Here is an 18,068-nt window from a genome sequence, read left to right as displayed (position 1 = left end):
AAGTTGTGGGTTCACGCCCCGCTCCAAGAGACCTGAGCACATAATCCAGGCTGACACTCCCAGTGCAGTGCTGAGGGAGCACTGCACTGTCAGAGGGTCAGTACTGGGGGAGGGCTGCACTGTTGGAGGGGTAGTACTGAGGGAGCACTGCACTGTCAGAGGGTCAGTACTGAGGGAGCGCTGCACTGTTGGAGGGGTAGTACTGAGGGAGCACTGCACTGTCAGAGGGTCAGTACTGGGGGAGGGCTGCACTGTTGGAGGGGTAGTGCTGAGGGAGCACTGCACTGTCAGAGGGTCAGTACTGAGGGAGCGCTGCACTGTTGGAGGGGTAGTACTGAGGGAGCGCTGCACTGTCGGAGGGGCAGTACTGAGGGAGCGGCGCACTGTCGGAGGGGCAGTACTGAGGGAGCGCTGCACTGTCGGAGGGACAGTACTGAGGGAGTGCCGCACTGTCGGAGGGGCAGTACTGAGGGAGTGCCACACTGTCGGCAGGGCGGTACTGAGGGAGCGCCGCACTGTTGGAGGGGCAGTACTGAGGGAGCGCTGCACTGTCGGAGGGGCAGTACTGAGGGAGCGCCGCACTGTCGGAGGGGTGGTACTGAGGGAGCGCCGCACTGTCGGAGGGGCAGTACTGAGGGAGCGCTGCACTGTCGGAGGGGCAGTACTGAGGGAGCGCCGCACTGTCGGAGGGGCAGTACTGAGGGAGCGCCGCACTGTTGGAGGGGTAGTACTGAGGGAGCGCTGCACTGTCGGAGGGGCAGTACTGAGTGAGCGCTGCACTGTCGGAGGGGCAGTACTGAGGGAGCGCTGCACTGTCGGAGGGGCAGTACTGAGGGAGCGCCGCACTGTTGGAGGGGTAGTACTGAGGGAGCGCTGCACTGTCGGAGGGGCAGTACTGAGGGAGCGCCACACTGTCGGAGGGGCAGTACTGAGGGAGCGCTGCACTGTCGGAGGGGCGGTACTGAGGGAGCGCCGCACTGTCGGAGGGGCAGCACTGAGGGAGCGCTGCACTGTCGGAGGGACAGTAATGAGGGAGTGCCGCACTGTCGGAGGGGCAGTACTGAGGGAGTGCCACACTGTCGGCAGGGCGGTACTGAGGGAGCGCCGCACTGTTGGAGGGGCAGTACTGAGGGAGCGCTGCACTGTCGGAGGGGTGGTACTGAGGGAGCGCCGCACTGTCGGAGGGGCAGTACTGAGGGAGCGCTGCACTGTCGGAGGGGCAGTACTGAGGGAGCGCCGCACTGCCGGAGGGGCAGTACTGAGGGAGCGCTGCACTGTCGGAGGGGCAGTACTGAGGGAGCGCTGCACTGTCGGAGGGTCAGTACTGAGGGAGCGCTGCACTGTCGGAGGGGCAGTACTGAGGGAGCGCTGCACTGTCGGAGGGGCAGTACTGAGGGAGTGCTGCACTGTCGGAGGGGCAGTACTGAGGGAGCGCCGCACTGTCGGAGGGGCAGTACTGAGGGAGCGCTGCACTGTCGGAGGGACAGTACCGAGGGAGTGCCGCACTGTCGGAGGGGCAGTACTGAGGGAGTGCTGCACTGTCGGCAGGGCGGTACTGAGGGAGCGCCGCACTGTTGGAGGGGCAGTACTGAGGGAGCGCCGCACTGTCGGAGGGGCAGTACTGAGGGAGCGCCGCACTGTCGGAGTTGCCGTCTTTCGGATGAGACGTTAAACCGAGGCCCTGTCTGCTCTCTTGTAGGTGGACGTAAAAGATCCCACGGCCACTATTTTGTAGAAGAGCAGGGGGAGTTCTCCCCGGTGTCCTGGGGCCAATATTTATCCCTCAATCAACATCACTAAAAACAGATGATCTGGTCATTATCACGTTGCTGTTTGTGGGAGCTTGCTGTGCGCTAATTGGCTGCCGCGTTTCCCACATTACAACAGTGACCACACTTCAAAAAGTACTTCATTGGCTGTAAATCGCTTCAGGATGTCCGGAGGTCGTGAAAGGCGCTATAGAAATGCAAGTTCTTATAAAACACAAAGACGCATTTACTTTACAAAATAAATCTCAAACTGTAATCCCATAATTTCGCTCGCTGTTTGATTTTGATGTTGTCAACAAGGTCACACAGAGAATAACAACAGAAAACGCTGGAAAAAGTCAGCAGGCCAGGCTCAGGTTAGAAGTAAGATTGTCAGTGTTTGACAGCTTCAAACAGCTGTGAAACGCTGATATTTTATCTGTTAAAACGTCTTGACAGATGAAATTTCAGTCTGTGACGTCACCTGTTGCCGGGTGGAATTGGCCTGCGGAGCCCGCTGGGTGGGCTCAACAAGGTCAATCAAGTTAAAATCGCGTAGACTGGCTGCATCTCGATGGATGCGGGACTACAACCCCAAAAGTTGTAGTCCCGCCTCCTTCCCGACTTCTGAGTGAAAATCACCCCCTAGTTCTCTCTCCACGGATGTTGCCTGGCCTGCTGAGTTTTTCCAGCGTTTTCTGCTGTTATTTCGGATTTCCAGCATCCGCAGTATTTTGCTATCACACAGAGAATGATTTGCTTGGCCAGCAAATGTTGTCGGTACCTTTCTACCTAGACACAATTTAGGACTCAGAACTCGGAGATTCAAACATGAAGTGCTTTATTGGAAGGAAAGGAAGTTCTGGCAAGTTCCGAACAAAGAGAGCTAAACTTAACCGAGAACACCCAACCATTTATCTCCTGTGACAGCGCCACCACAGGTGGGAGGAGAACACACAATAGAACACACAATACATAACAGCAAAGATGTCCAATTATGACCTGTGCTGTAAGTTTGACATTCTCTCTGTGATTTGCAAGGACCTTCTGCTGACCACAGGCTGAATTACTCACCACCTGATCACAGAATGTCTGATATCTTGTAAATCAAGAAAACACGCGTGTGCCACAGAATGTGCGGACATGAATACATCCTGCCTTGCTTGAAGACTGGGCATTTCAAAAATCAGGCGTTCCAACCCTACCCAGCACTCCCAATTTTTAAGAAAGGGCTAGAAATTCACTTTGGCCCCGCCAGCTGGCTAGCGCCCAAAAGTTAGCGCTGCGCGCGGAGCCAATTGCGCCCGTCAGAAATTCAGTTTTTGCGCCCCAAGTCGGAACCGGGCGCTATTCCAGGGTGTGCCCGCCCCCGCTTGGGGCGCTGAAACTGAATTTCAGCGCTGTAGGTGCCGCAGTGCCACCCGCTGCGGAGCGGCAGGCTGCGGTACTGCAGGCCTCCTCCTTCTCTTAAGGGGGAGGTGCCTGCAACTCGGAGATCGCCGCTCGCTAGTGCCGGCAAATGAGCCCGGCACCACGGAGAAGTGCCGGGCTCCCAGAAAGCAGCCGGCAATGCCGCGGGGGGGGGGGGGGGGGTGGAGGAGGCCGGGGAAGGAGGTGCGGGCAGGCGGCCGCCGAAAAAGCGGCCGGCCGCACCTCCGCCTTAACTAGCGCCACTAAGGCTGCAGCACGGCCCGGTCTTCACATCGTTGTTTGCGGCCGCTGCGGAAGAGGCGGCCGCAACTAAATATGGGGGTCGGGCCGGTAGCGGGGCGGAACCGGGGCACTGCGCACACCGATGACGTCATCGGTGCCGGCGCAGCGCTACCGGCTACCGCCGCCATTACCGCAGCGCTGAATATCAGCGCAAACTCCTCTACTGGCGCAGAAGCCCTCTTTGGGCGGTAACTGGGCGCAAAGCCCACTGAATTTCTGGCCCAAAGACTTGCATTTCTATAGCACCTTCCACGACCTCAGCACGTCCCAAAGCGTTTTACAGCCAATTTGCAGTTTTACCTTTGAAATGCAGTCACTGTTGTAATGTAGGGAAATGCGGCAGCCAATTTGCACACAGCAAGATCCCACAAACAGCAATGAAATAATGCCCAGATCATTTGTTTTATTCAGTGGTGTTGACTGAGGGATAAATATTGGCCCCAGGACACCGGGGAGAACTCCCCCTGCTCTTCTTCAAAATAGTGGCCGTGGTGATCTTTTACGTTCACCTGAGAGAGCAGACGGAGCCTCGGTTTATTGTCTCATCTGAAAGGCGGCACCTCTGACAGTGCAGCACTCCCTCGGTACTGGCACCGGGAGTGTCAGCCTGGATTATGTGCTCAAGTCCCACTCCAGGTGGTTTGGGATGGGACTTGCCTCAGTAGGCAAGGGTTCTACTCACTGAGCCATCGCTGCTACTGATATATATGTAATGTATGTGACATAATAAACTCACTACTCACTTGGTTTGAGCAGAAAGCAAGACTTTAATCAACTTGTTTCAGAACATGGAGGTCTAGTTGTACTTCACTAGCTCCTTGTCTTACAAAATGTCCCTGGCAAGCTGGGCCCACGCCCGAGTATTTATACTCCTTTTACATGGATTTCAGTAAGGCTTTTGATAAAGTCCCGCATAGGAGACTGGTCAGGAAGGTAAGAGCCCATGGGATCCAGGGTGCCTTGGCACATTGGGTCCAAAACTGGCTTAGTGGCAGAAGGCAGAGGGTAATGGTGGAAGGTTGTTTTTGTGACTGGAAGCCTGTGTCCAGTGGGGTACCGCAGGGATCGGTGCTGGGTCCCTTGCTGTTTGTGGTCTACATTAATGATTTGGATGTGAATGTAAAAGGTATGATCAGTAAGTTCGCAGATGACACGAAAATTGGTGGGGTGGTAAATAGCGAGGCGGGAAGCCTCAGGCTACAGGACGATATAGATGGGTTGGTCAGATGGGCGGAACAGTGGCAAATGGAATTTAACCCTGAAAAGTGTGAGGTGATGCATTTTGGACGGACTAACAAGGCAAGGGAATACACAATGAATGGTAAGACCCTAGGAAAGACAGAGGATCAGAGGGACCTTGGTGTGCATGTACATAGATCCCTGAAGGCAGCAGAACAGGTGGATAAGGTGGTTAAAAAGGCATATGGGATACTTGCCTTCATTAGCCGAGGCATAGAATATAAAAGCAGGGAGGTTATGATGGAGCTGTACAAAACGCTGGTAAGGCCACAGCTGGAGTACTGTGTGCAGTTCTGGTCGCCACACTATAGGAAGGATGTGATTGCTTTGGAGAGGGTGCAGAGGAGATTTACCAGGATGTTACCTGGGCTGGAGCGCTTCAGCTATGAAGAAAGACTGGACAAGCTGGGGTTGTTTTCCTTGGAGCAGAGAAGGCTGAGGGGGGACCTAATTGAGGTGTACAAAATTATGAGGGGCATAGATAGGGTAGATAGAAAGGAACTTTTCCCCTTAGTAGAGGGGTCAATAACAAGGGGGGTGGAGGAGGCCGGGGAAGGAGGTGCGGGCAGGCGGCCGCCGAAAAAGCGGCCGGCCGCACCTCCACCTTAACTCGCCCCACTAAGGCTGCAGTACGGCCCCGGTCTCTGAACATTGTTTGCGGCCGCTACGGAAGAGGCGGCCGCTACTCAATATGGCGGTCGGGCTGGTATCGGGGTGGTAGCGGGGCACTGCGCACACCGATGATGTCATCGGCGGCGGCGCAGCGCTACTGGCTAACGCTGCCATTACCGCAGCGCTGAATATCAGCGCAACCTCATCAAGTGGCGCAAAAGCCCTCTTTGGACGAAAACTGGGCGCAAAGCCTACTGAATTTCTAGCCCTCTGACTCTATGGGGGAGAAATTGGGTGAGTAGCGCCATCTGTTAGCGCCTAAAGAGGCAGTCAGTGGCTGTAGCGCCACTGGCTGCGCCACCCACGATATTGAGTGGGGGCGATAATGGTGGCATTAGCCTGTTGTGCTGCGCCGCCACCGATGACGTCATCAGTGTGCGCAGCGCCCCATTAGCGCCCCGTTCGCGATATTTGGTAGTGAACGGCGCACCGCACCCGGTTCACGGGGCCTTGCTGTGCTGGCAGCAGCGCAAATTAAGGTGGAGGTGCGGGGCGGCCGCCTTTTTCGGCGGCCGCCTGCCAGCACCTCCGTCCCCGGCCTCCTGACCGCCCCCCCCCCCGCGGCATTGCCAGCTGTTTCCCGAGAGCCCGGCACTTCTCCTTGGTGCCGGGCTCGTTTCCCGGCACTCGCGAACGGGGATCGCGCTGTTGCAGGCCCTTCCCCCTTAACAATGGGAGGAAGGCCTGCAGTACCGCAGCGTGCCGTGCCGCAGACACGCTGCGGCACGTTGCGCTGCGATATTCAGTTTCAGTGCCCTAAGAGGGACGCGGAGCGCCTCGAGCCTCGCCTCGTCTCCCTCTAGGGGCAATGAAACTAAATATCTGACGATCGCTATAGCCTCGAACGCTGCGCTAAATCCTGCGCTCAGGCCACTTTGGCGCCCCAACCCAATTTCTAGGCCTATGACTCTATGGACAGCGCCACCAGCTGGCCGTCCAGTGTTATTTCACAAGTAGTTTCTTGATGAATGATGAGATTTATTACAGTGTGTAATATTCATTGTTCTCTGAAGTGTCAGCACTATTTCGAAGAAGAGCAGGGGAGTTCACCCCGGTGACGTTGGGGCCAATATTTATCCCTCAACCAACATCACTAAAAAAACAGATTATCTGGTCATTATCACATTGCTGTTTGTGGGAGCTTGCTGTGCACAAATTGGCTGCCGCGTTTCCTACATTACTGATACCTGGGATGGCAGGAATGACGTATGAGGAGAGATTGGGTCGATTGGGCTTATACTCGCTGGAGTTTAGAAGAATGAGAGGGGATCTCATTGAAACTTATAAAATTATAACAGGACTAGATGCAGAAAGGATGTTCCCAATGGCGGGGGAGTCCAGAACCAGGGGTCACAGTCTGAGGATAAGGGGTAAGCCATTTAGGACAGAGATGAGGAGGAATTTCTTCACCCAGAGAGTGGTGAACCTGTGGAATTCTCTACAACAGAAGGCCGTTGAGGCCAATTTATTAAATATATTCAAGAAGGAGTTAGATATATTTCTTAAGGCTAAAGGGATCAAGGGATATGGGGAAAAGGCAGGGACAGGGTACTGAATTTGGATGATTAGCCATGATCTCATTGAATGGCGGAACAGGCTCGAGGGGCCGAATGGCCTACTCCTGCTCCTATCTTCTATGTTTCTATGTTACATTACAACAGTGACTGCACTCCAAAAAGTACTTCATTGGCTGTAAAGCGTTTTGCAATGTCCGGTGGTCGTGAAAGGCGCTATATAAATGCAAGATCTTTCTTTTCTTTCTTTCTCATGTGAAGCTGCTGATTCCTGGTCTTTGCAGATCCAGCACCCATAGCCACCCTTCTGTGTCTTTGTCAAGCAGCCGCTCCTCACGGCTGAGCCTAGCTGTTCAACCATGGGGTGCACACACAACATGGCACCCCAACACTGCTCCGACCCAATGTACGCACGTACATATACTGCCCACTGAGGGGGGAAAGGGTCACTGGTTAGCAATCAGGAGAGGGAATCCTGGCTGAGTTCCCTCCCCACCCACCCTAGCTTGGGGGTACGAATCCTCGGAGAAGGGCAGCACTCACCTGCCCCTCCTGGTCAATTTTGGGGCAACCAATATTGCCCTTTTAACCATTAATCAGTCTAAAGGGCTAGAAGTAGGTTTCCTCATCATAGACTCTTACAGCACAGAAGGAGGCCATTCGGCCCATCGTGCCTGTTCCGGCTCTTTGGTCGAGCTCTCCAATTAGTCCCACTCCCCCTGCTCTTTCGCCATAGCCATGTAAATTTTTCCTTTTCAAGTATTTATCCAATTCCCTTTTGAAAGTTACTATTGAATCTGCTTCCACCGCTCTTTCAGGCAGCGCATTCCAGATCACAACAACTCACTGCGTTAAAACATTCTCCTCATCTCTCCCCCCCCCCCGCCACCCCGGTTCTTTTGCTAATTATCTTAAATCTGGTTACCCATCCTCCTGCCAGTGGAAACACTTTCTCCTTATTTATTCTATCAAAACCTTTATCATTTTGAACACCTCTATTAAACCTCCCCTTAACTGACACTCCCGGTGCAGTGCTGAGGGAGCGCCGCACTGTCAGAGGTGCTGTCTTTCGGATGAGACGTTAAACCGAGGCCCTGCCTGCGCTCTGAGGTGAACGTAAAAGATCCCACGGCACTATTTTGAAGAAGAGCAGGGGAGTTCTCCCCGGTGTCCTGGGGCCAATATTTATCCCTCAACCAACATCACTAAAACAGATGATCTGGTCATTATCACCTTGCTTTTTTTTGGGAGCTTGCTGTGCGCAAATTGCTGCCGTGTTTCCTACATTACAACAGTGACTACACGTCAAAAAGTACCGCATTGGCTGTAAAGCGCTTTGAGACGTCCGGTGATCGTGAAAGGTGCTATATAAATGCATGTCTTTCTTTCTTTCTTTCAAGTCTCTTTTAACCTTCTCTGCTCTGAGGAGAACAACCCCAGCTTCTCCAGTCTCTCCGCATAACTGAAGTCCCTCATCCCTGCCACCATTCTGGAAAATCTCCTCTGCACCTTCCCCAAGGCCTGGACATCCTTCCGAAAGCACGGTGCCCAGAATTGGACACAATACTCCAGCTGTGGCCTAACCAGTGATTTATAAAGATTTAGCCTAAATTCCTTGCTTTTGTGCTCCATGTGACTTTCTTAAGTGAACATGCAATTATATTGCCAATTGTAGACTGGAGGACAATACCAGCAGCATTGCAAGGGTTAATGCTAATGAGTCAGTGACTGATGATTGTTAGCCGCAGGGAACAGTACCAACATATCACAGAAACGCTGCTGTACAACTACCCGCTTTAATTGGCTGGTGGTGCTTTAAGTCTCGTAGGTCTGTTCATAGTTTGCCTCTAATTGGCGCTGTGATCAGCATGGTCTGTCACGGTGCGTCTCACAATTACCTGGCAAAGCACCCGCAGGCACAGCTGGCAAGGGGGCGGCCAGCGCACGCTGCATGGGAAGGTTACGTGGCAGCGAGCTGTGTTTCTCCTCTTGGTAAGTTTGTTACCTTGACATTGATTGGGTAGAAGATTGACAGGCGCTTGGGGTGAGGGGTGACTCTGGTGGGATCTATGTAAGACTTGGATTTAAACAGCGCCTTTCGCGACCTCAGGACATCTCCAAGTGCTTTACAGCCAATGAAGTACTTTTTGAAGTGTAGTCACTGTTGTAATGCAGGAAACGCGGCAGCCAATTTGCGCACAGCAAGCTCCCACAAACAGCACTGTGATAGTGACCGGATCATCTGTTTTTTTAGTGATGATGGTTGAGGGATAAATACTGACCCCAGGGCACCGGGGAAGAACTCCCCCTGCTTTTCTTAGAAATAGGGATGGCCATGGAATCTTTCACACCCACCTGAGAGGGCAGACGGGGGGCTCATTTTAACGTCTCATCCGAATGACGGCACCTCTGACAGTGCAGCACTCCCTCAGCACTGCACTGGGAGCATCAGCCTGGAATATAGGTTTAAGTCTCTGGAGTGGGACTCGAACCCACGACCTTCTGACCGGGAGTGGAACGTGCACCAAACCGAGCCAAGCTGACGCTGCTTACGCTGGTTTATTGTGGACAGGGGGAGCTGGGCCTGTTATATCTCACATACGTGGAGTGAAGCTCAGGCCTTTTGTCTCATTCTGACTATTTTGATGTACATTACTCGTAATATTAAACCCATCTCCAGCGATTAGATAAATTTGTGATCACATTCTGTTCAATCGTAATTCTCCGAACATTTTCCCTATGTTGGTCGGCTCTGGATGGAGGCTTTAATACATTCACACAACAAACTGCCTATCTACAGAGAACAATAATATTCACACAAGAGTGAGTATTGAGTGAAACGAGTAAAGCTCCCTCTACACTGTCCCATCAAACACTCCCAGGGCAGGTACAGCACGGGTTAGATGCAGAGTAAAGCTACCTCTACACTGTCCCATCAAACACTCCCAGGGCAGGTACAGCACGGGTTAGATACAGAGAAAAGCTCCCTCTACACTGTCCCCATCAAACACTCCCAGGGCAGGTACAGCACGGGTTAGATACAGAGTAAAGCTCCCTCTACACTGTCCCATCAAACACTCCCAGGGCAGGTACAGCACGGGGTTAGATACAGAGTAAAGCTCCCTCTACACTGTCCCATCAAACACTCCCAGGGCAGGTACAGCACGGGTTGGATACAGAGTAAAGCTCCCTCTACACTGTCCCATCAAACACTCCCAGGGCAGGTACAGCACGGGGTTAGATACAGAGTAAAGCTCCCTCTACACTGTCCCATCAAACACTCCCAGGGCAGGTACAGCACGGGGTTAGATACAGAGTAAAGCTCCCTCTACACTGTCCCATCAAGCACTCCCAGGGCAGGTACAGCATGGGTTAGAGACAGAGTAAAGCTCCCTCTACACTGCCCCATCAAACACTCCCAGGGCAGGTACAGCACGGGTTAGATACAGAGTAAAGCTCCCTCTACACTGTCCCATCAAATACTCCCAGGGCAGATACAGCACGGGTTAGATACAGAGTAAAGCTCCCTCTACACTGTCCATCAAACACTCCCAGGGCAGGTACAGCACAGGTTAGATACAGAGTAAAGCTCCCTCTGCACTGTCCCATCAAACAATCCCAGGGCAGGTACAGCATGGGTTAGATACAGAGTAAAGCTCCCTCTACACTGTCCCATCAAACACTCCCAGGGCAGGTACAGCACGGGTTAGATACGGAGTATAGCTCCCTCTACACTGTCCCATCAAACACTCCCAGGGCAGGTACAGCACGGGTTAGATACAGAGTAAAGCTCCCCCTACACTGTCCCATCAAACACTCCCAGGGCAGGCACAGCACGGGTTAGACACAGAGTAAAGCTCCCTCTACACTGTCCCATCCAACACTCCCAGGGTAGGTACAGCACGGGTTAGATACAGAGTAAAGCTCCCTCTACACTGTCCCATCAAACACTCCCAGGGCAGGTACAGCACGGGTTAGATACAGAGTAAAACTCTCTCTACACTGTCCCATCAAACACTCCCAGGGCAGGTACAGCACGGGTTAGATACAGAGTAAAACTCTCTCTACACTGTCCCATCAAACACTCCCAGGGCAGGTACAGCATGGGTTTGATACAGAGTAAAGCTCCCTCTACACTGTCCCATCAAACACTCCCAGGGCAGGTACAGCATGGGTTAGATACAGAGTAAAACTCTCTCTACACTGTCCCATCAAACACTCCCAGGGCAGGTACAGCATGGGTTTGATACAGAGTAAAGCTCTCTCCACACTGTTTCGTAGCCACAGGTGCAGGGAAACTCTGCCTCTCATATTTTGGTTCTGAGTTAGACCCATTTGATAATGAAGTACCAAACTGAGAGAAATGTTGTTTTGCTGGTTTGTATTCACTAGGAACTCGGTTAAGGCCACCTAAACCTGTTTGAATTACAACTCTTACAGCCAAGGAGAGCGGTTTATTCTGGGCTGGCCTTGTATCCATATCTGAGAGGTAAGAGAACGGTATGTTAATCCACTGTCCATCATTAACCTGAAACATGGATTGAAACTAAGGCAGTAACCTTTTAACCCTTAGCATGCTGGCTGGCCCATAAAGCGCCTGTCTCTCGGGGCTGACTAGTTTTGTTTATTTTCAGCTCCATGCATTGCGCTGCAAAAACAAACACTAACATTACAGCAACAAATAACAAACACTATCCTTGCAGTAATAAATGGCAAACACTAATATTACAGTAATAAATGGCAAACACTAACATTACAGTAATAAATAACAAACACTATCCTTGCAGTAATAAATGGCAAACACTAATAATACAGTAATAAATGGCAAACACTAACATTACAGTAATAAATAACAAACACTAACATTACAGTAATAAATAACAAACACTATCCTTGCAGTAATAAATGGCAAACACTAATATTACAGTAATAAATGGCAAACACTAACATTACAGCAATAAATCACAAACACTAACATTACATAAGAAATCAATGGCAAAATTGCAAACAACCACAAGAACAATGTATAATTTTACCGTGCCTTTAATGTAGAAAAACACCCATCAAAGTACTATGAGCCATAGACTCAGACATTTGTCCGTGACTTTAGTTCGGGCTGTTTCAGTGCCGCGGGGAGAATGTGGAACTCGCTACCACAGGGAGTGGTTGAAGCAAATAGTATAGATGCATTTAAGGGGCGATTAGACAAGCATGTGAGGGAGAAGGGAATAGAGGGTGATGCTGATAGATTTAGATGAGGAAAGATGGGAGGAGGCTCGAATGGAGCATAAACGCCGGCATGGACTGGTTGGGCCGAATGGCCTGTTTCACTTGCCGTATATCCCATGTAATCCTGTGTAAAGATGCACAAGAACTTTGGAGAACCACTGGAATAGGGAGAGCCATCGAAAGCAACCCAACCCCGGTGAGAATGATTGAGAGTTGGCAGGTGCTGCTTCTATTCCTTGAAGAGGCGGCTAACTCCGAGCCTTGGAATCACTTGAACTGATTGAATGCTGGAGAGAGTGGGGTTTAGTCTGAAGGGAAACAAGCACCAATTACTGTGAACAGTCAGTTGGGTTATAAGATTAATAAATTGGCTCACTTGATAGCTGCAAACATGGCATTTACAATTTGGGCTTGAGAATGCAGCAACTGTCATCTGAGTGGATGCTGAGCTGTGTTGAGAAACTGGGAGTGTGTGTGTGTCTGCGTTTGGACTGGTGTTTACTCTGCTCCCCTCTGAAGGAGTTGATTCATGCTTGTGTTCAACTCCCTCCATGGCCTCTCCCCTCCCTATCTCTGTACCCTCCTCCCGACCTACAACCACTCCCCCCCACCCCGCCCCAAGATATCAGTGTTGCTCCAATTCTGGCCTCTTGCGCATCCCCCGATTTCCTTCGCTCCACCATTGGCGGCTGTGCCTTCAGCTGCCTGGGCCCCGAGCTCTGGAATTCCCTCCCTAAACCTCTCCACCCCTCTCTCCTCCTTTAAGACGCTCCTTAAAACCAACCTCTTTGCCTGTCCTTATATCTCCTTATGTGTCTCGGTGTCAAATTTTGTTTGATAACGCTCCTGTGAAGCAACTTGGGATGTTTTACTATGTTAAAGGCGCTGTATAAATGCAAGTTGTTAAATACAAGCCAGGGGGAGTCACTGATGAAATAATCAGGAGTTGGACCCCTGGCTGATTTTTCTTCTCCGTAGCCTTGGATTGTGGGAGCTAATTGTAACATTCGTACTGTCAGCCAATGCGGAACAAAGTCAAAAAAAAGACAGCACTTCTAATTATATAATACCTTTCTCCATTCCTTCAGTGTCTCTATCTCTCCATCTTCATTCCTCCAGTGTCTCCCTCTCTCTATCGCCAATCCTTCGGTGTGTCTATCTACCCATCTCCAATCTTTCAGTGTCTCTATCTCTCCGTCTAATCTTTGAATATCTCGATCTCTCCATCCCTAATCTTTCAGTATCTCGATCTCTCCGTCCCTAATCTTTCAGTATCTGCCTCTCCATCTCCAATCCTTCAGTGAGATGCTGCCGTTGCTGGCTCAGGTTGTAGAATTTAATTAATTATAGTGTCAGAATAAGTAACATCTGATCCAATGTGGCCCACAAAAGAGTTACAGTTAGTGTTAGTTTAACAGGCTGCGCGCCTCTCTCCATGTAACGTTAAATTGGGAGTGATTTGGAGAATGACAGCTCATGTGCCTGAACATGGTGAGCAGGAGCAATCACTCAGCCAGACCCTGACACATCCATCTCTAGGTAAGTAGCAACAGAATTGAAGCTTCCCTTATGAAAGTGATGGATAATTCACCACAGAACAAAGCAATTTCTGTGTTTTTCATGCCTAAGACTATTACTGTCCAGATATTTTTCTCTTCTCTAACCTGTGAGCAAGTGGTGTGAAACCAATCAAATTCCACCTGACCTGGCGATTCTGGCTCGCCTTGCTGTGACAATGTCATTGATTTTCATGTGTCCCACTCTAGAATCTTCAGAGCCTAAGGTGCAGGTGACATGAATGGATTCCGCTATCGGAATGCTCGGTTAACACCCACGCTAAAGTAACAGATAAGGGAATGTTGCACGAACGCAGTAAGCATCTGTCCACCGTTATCAGCATCCGTCATTCCCAAGTGGAAATGTTTCAATGTCCTACATTACATCGAGTCTACGGCACAGAAACAGGCCATTCGGCCCGACTGCTCCGTGCCGGTGTTTATGCTCCACTCGAGCCTCCTCCCACCCCTCTTCATCTCACCCCATCAACATATCCTTCTATTCCATTCTCCCTCATGTGTTTATCCAGCTTCCCCTTAAATCCATCTCTGCTATTCACCTCAACCACTCCCTGTGGTAGCGAGTTCCACATTCTCACCATTCTCTGGGTAAAGAAGTTTCTCTTGAATTCCCGATTGGATTTATTAGTGACTCTCTTATATTGATGGCCTCTCGTTTTGGTCTCCCCACAAGTGGAAACATCTCTACCTCTGCCCTATCAAACCTCTTCATAATTTTAAAGACCTCTATCAGGTCACTCCTCAGAGAAAAGAGCCCCAACCTCAATCTTGCTCTGTGGTATGGGGACAGCTTTGGGGAGAACTCCTTCTTTTGGTGTTCTTCATTTGTTCTCAGGATGTGGGCAACACTAGCAAGGCTACATTTTATTGCCCATCCTTGGTTGCTACAACAGAGTGGTTTACTTCAGAGGGCTTTATGGTAGGCGGCATTGTAAGCAGTGCAGATGGAAGCTTAAAATTACAAAGGTAGTAAATAGTGATTGGGCAAATGGATTTCAATGTAGGCAAGTGTGCGGTCATCCACTTTGGAACTAAAAGGATAGATCGGAATACTTTCTAAATGGCAAAAAGCTAGAAACGGTGGAGGTCCAAAGAGACTTAGGGGTCCATGTACATAGACCATTAAAATGTCACGGACAGGTACAGAAAATAATCAAAAAGGCTAACAGAATGCTGGCCTTTATATCTCGAGGACTAGAATACAAGGGGGTAGAAGTTATGCTGCAGCTGTACAAAGCCCTGGTTAGACCACACCTGGAGCACCGGGAGCAGTTCTGGGCACCGCACCTTAGGAAGGATATACTGGCCTTGGAGGGAGTGCAGCGTAGGTTTACCAGAATGATACCCGGACTCCAAGGGTTAAATTACAAGGAGAGATTACACAAACTAGGGCTTGTAGTCCCTGGAATGTGAAGGTTAAGGGGTGATTTGATGAAATTTTTAAGATATTCAGGGGAACTGACGGGTAGATAGGGAGAAACTATTTCCGCTGGTTGGGGATTCTCGGACTAGGGGGCATAGTCTAAAAATTAGAGCCAGGCCTTTCAGGAGTGAAATTAGGAAACACTTCTACACACAAAGGGTGGTAGAAGTTTGGAACTCTCTTCTGCAAACGGCAATTGATGCTAGATCAATTGTTAATTTTAAATTGGAGATTGATAGATTTTTGTTAACCAAAGGTATTCAGGGATATGGGGCAAAGTTGGAGTTAGGTTGCAGAGCAGCCATGATCTCAATGAGTGGCGGAACAGGCTCAAGGGGCTCAATGGCCTCCTCCCATTCCGATGTTCCTAAGTTCCATTAAGAGTTAAGCACATGCTGTGGGACTTTAGTCATGCTTGGGCCAGTGAACCCGCTGGGTTTTTAACAACAGTCTGGAAACTTTCAGTGTGCCAGCCCATGAGTTATTATTTATTGAACTCAATTTTGCAACTTGCCATGATGTGGTTCGCACCGGCATTGCTAGACCAGTCACACAACCACGACACTCTTGTGCCCCATGTTGTCCCCTCCCTATAAGGTTGACTGTGAGCTCTGGCCAGCTTCTCCCAAAATAATGACGCAACTAACATTAGAAAGCCTACCTTGAGTGGACAATAACAGGGGCTAACCCCCGTCCTCTCACTCCATGGAGCTATATATTAGAATTCCAACCTGCTGTTCCACATTATCATTCATTACCGCTGTTGAACTGCGAGCAGAAAGCCATTTTCTTTGCCAATTCTCTGCCCCTTCCTCTCCTGACGGAAGGTTGTGGAATGGTGGGGGGGATCAACTGAGATGAGCTCTTGCTCGTTCAGAAGAGATTCAGCTATCTGGTAAATTATTACCATTACAGAGTTAGACAAAGAAGATTTTGTGGGGTGTTTTTTTGGCACCTTCAGATCCTAAACAGAGATTAAGGTCTTGACAACTGACGGTCGAACGTTGCAGCCTAGTGGAGGCTCCTGCAGGTTTACAATGTATATTCCATAAAGAAAAAGACAACACTTGCTCTGTCTTTTGGGTTTAAAATCGGGTCAAAGTAATCTCTGCTGGCCCAGTAAGTAAATGCACCATTGGCGTGGCGTGGGGGGGGGGGGGGGGGAGTCCAGAACAAAAGGGGGAATAGCCTTAAAATTAGAGCCAGGCCGTTCAGGGGTGATGTCAGGAAGCACTTCTTCACACAAAGGGTAGCGGAAATCTGGAACTCTCTCCCCCAAATGACCTAATAGAGGTTTTCAAGATGATGAGAGATTTTGAAAGAGTAGAGAGAGGGAACTATTCCCTCTGGCGAGTGGGTCAATAACCAGAGGTCATAGATTTAAAATCATGGGCAAAAGATCGAGAGGGGAGACGAGGAGAATTTTTTCCACTCGGGGAGTTGTGGGGATCGGGAACGCTCGACCTGAAAAGGTGGCAGAAGCTGATTCCATGGATAATTGTAAAGGGGAGTCGGACGGGTTCTGGAGGATGAGGAACTGACGGGGTTACGGACAAAAAGCGGGGGGCGGGGGGGGGGACTAAAGCACGACGGCTCTTTCAAAAATCCAGCACAGGCACGACAGGCCGAATGGCCTCCTTCTGTGCTGTAGGTTTCTATGATTCTACGAAAAGGCTGCGGATACCGGGTGACAATTGGAGCTTTCAAGACTAAGATTGATAGACATTTGCTGGGTAAGGGTATCGAGGGATACGGAGCGAAGGCAGGTAAATGGACCAGCCGTGATCTAATTCAATGGTGGAACAGGCTTGAGGGGCTGAATGGCCTCCTCCTGTTCCTATATGCTGACTCTTACTGGGGTACAGGTCCTCGGGCTCCGTCTACCCTCAGGTTACCTCAGTTCATCCTCGGTTCCGAGGGACTGCCTAAGAAGAAGAAGAAGAAGGTTACCTCAGCTAAGTGGCCATCCTTCCTGTGTAAGCCTTGTCCATTTGTCCGTCGCAGCCAGGTCTGGTCCTGCCCTTGCCCAATGCTGAGAGTCGCACAGGTGTCACTGGATGGCAATGAGGAGACGGAACTTTGTGATTATTCATGATCTTCCCTCACCCCAGGGGCATTGAGAACTCCAACTGCAAACCTGAGTGAGATCAACTAGCTCAACACGGACATGGGGATGAAACCTGGGACCATCCAATCTTGTGACCGAGTGCTCCGCTGGATGGTGCATTTTCCCACTGAGCCTTCAGGTGGTCCGTACACTCTGCTGCCTTGTGTCCTAAATCGCACCAAGTCCCGTTCACTCATCACTCCCCCTGTGCTCGCTGACCTACATCAGCTCCCAGTCCAGCAACGCCTCGAATTTAAAATTATCGTCACCATGTTTGAATCCCTCTGTGGTCTCGCCCCCCCCTCTATCACTGTAACCTCCTCCAGCCCCACAACCCTCCTTCAACTCTGCGTTCCTCCAACTCTGGCCTCCTGTCTGTTCCCCACTTCCTTTGGCCCACCATTGGCGGCCGTGCCTTCAGCTGCCGGGGCCCCAAGCTCTGGAATTCCCTCCCTAAACCTCTCCGCCTCTCTCTCCTCCTTCAAGATGCTCCTTAAAACCGACCTCTTTGACCAAGCTTTTGGTCACCTGTCCTAATATCTCCTTATGTGGCTCGGTGTCAAATATTTGTTTGATAATCGCTCCTGTGAAGCACCTTGGGACGTTTTACTACGTTAAAGGCGCTATATAAATGCAAGTTGTTGTCTCTGTTCGTTGAGTTTGATTCTCGAACAGATTATACCGTTTGCTTGTGGCAACTGTGAGCACAGGGCCGACTGTGTGCGTTTCATGGAACTGTGACAAGTGACACTTCCACAGGAGCCGGTGCTGGCACAGAGTGTTACCAGATTCTCAAAATAACTGTTATTTGAACAGGATAATGAGGGGATTAATTGGCTCTCTAAC

General features: G+C 50.5%; 1 protein-coding gene across 1 annotated transcript in view; it reads left to right on the top strand.

Moving 5' to 3' along the window:
- Positions 1-18,068, top strand: part of yjefn3 (YjeF N-terminal domain containing 3) — a 210,265-nt gene that overhangs the window by 80,011 nt on the left and 112,186 nt on the right. The gene's annotated exons all lie outside the window — the stretch shown is intronic.

The sequence above is a fragment of the Somniosus microcephalus genome, chromosome 13, assembly GCF_052327205.1.
Source record: "Somniosus microcephalus isolate GS21.2 chromosome 13, FLI_Smic_1.0, whole genome shotgun sequence".
Taxonomy (NCBI): Eukaryota; Metazoa; Chordata; class Chondrichthyes; order Squaliformes; family Somniosidae; genus Somniosus; species Somniosus microcephalus.
This window is presented reverse-complemented; position numbering and strand designations above follow the sequence as displayed.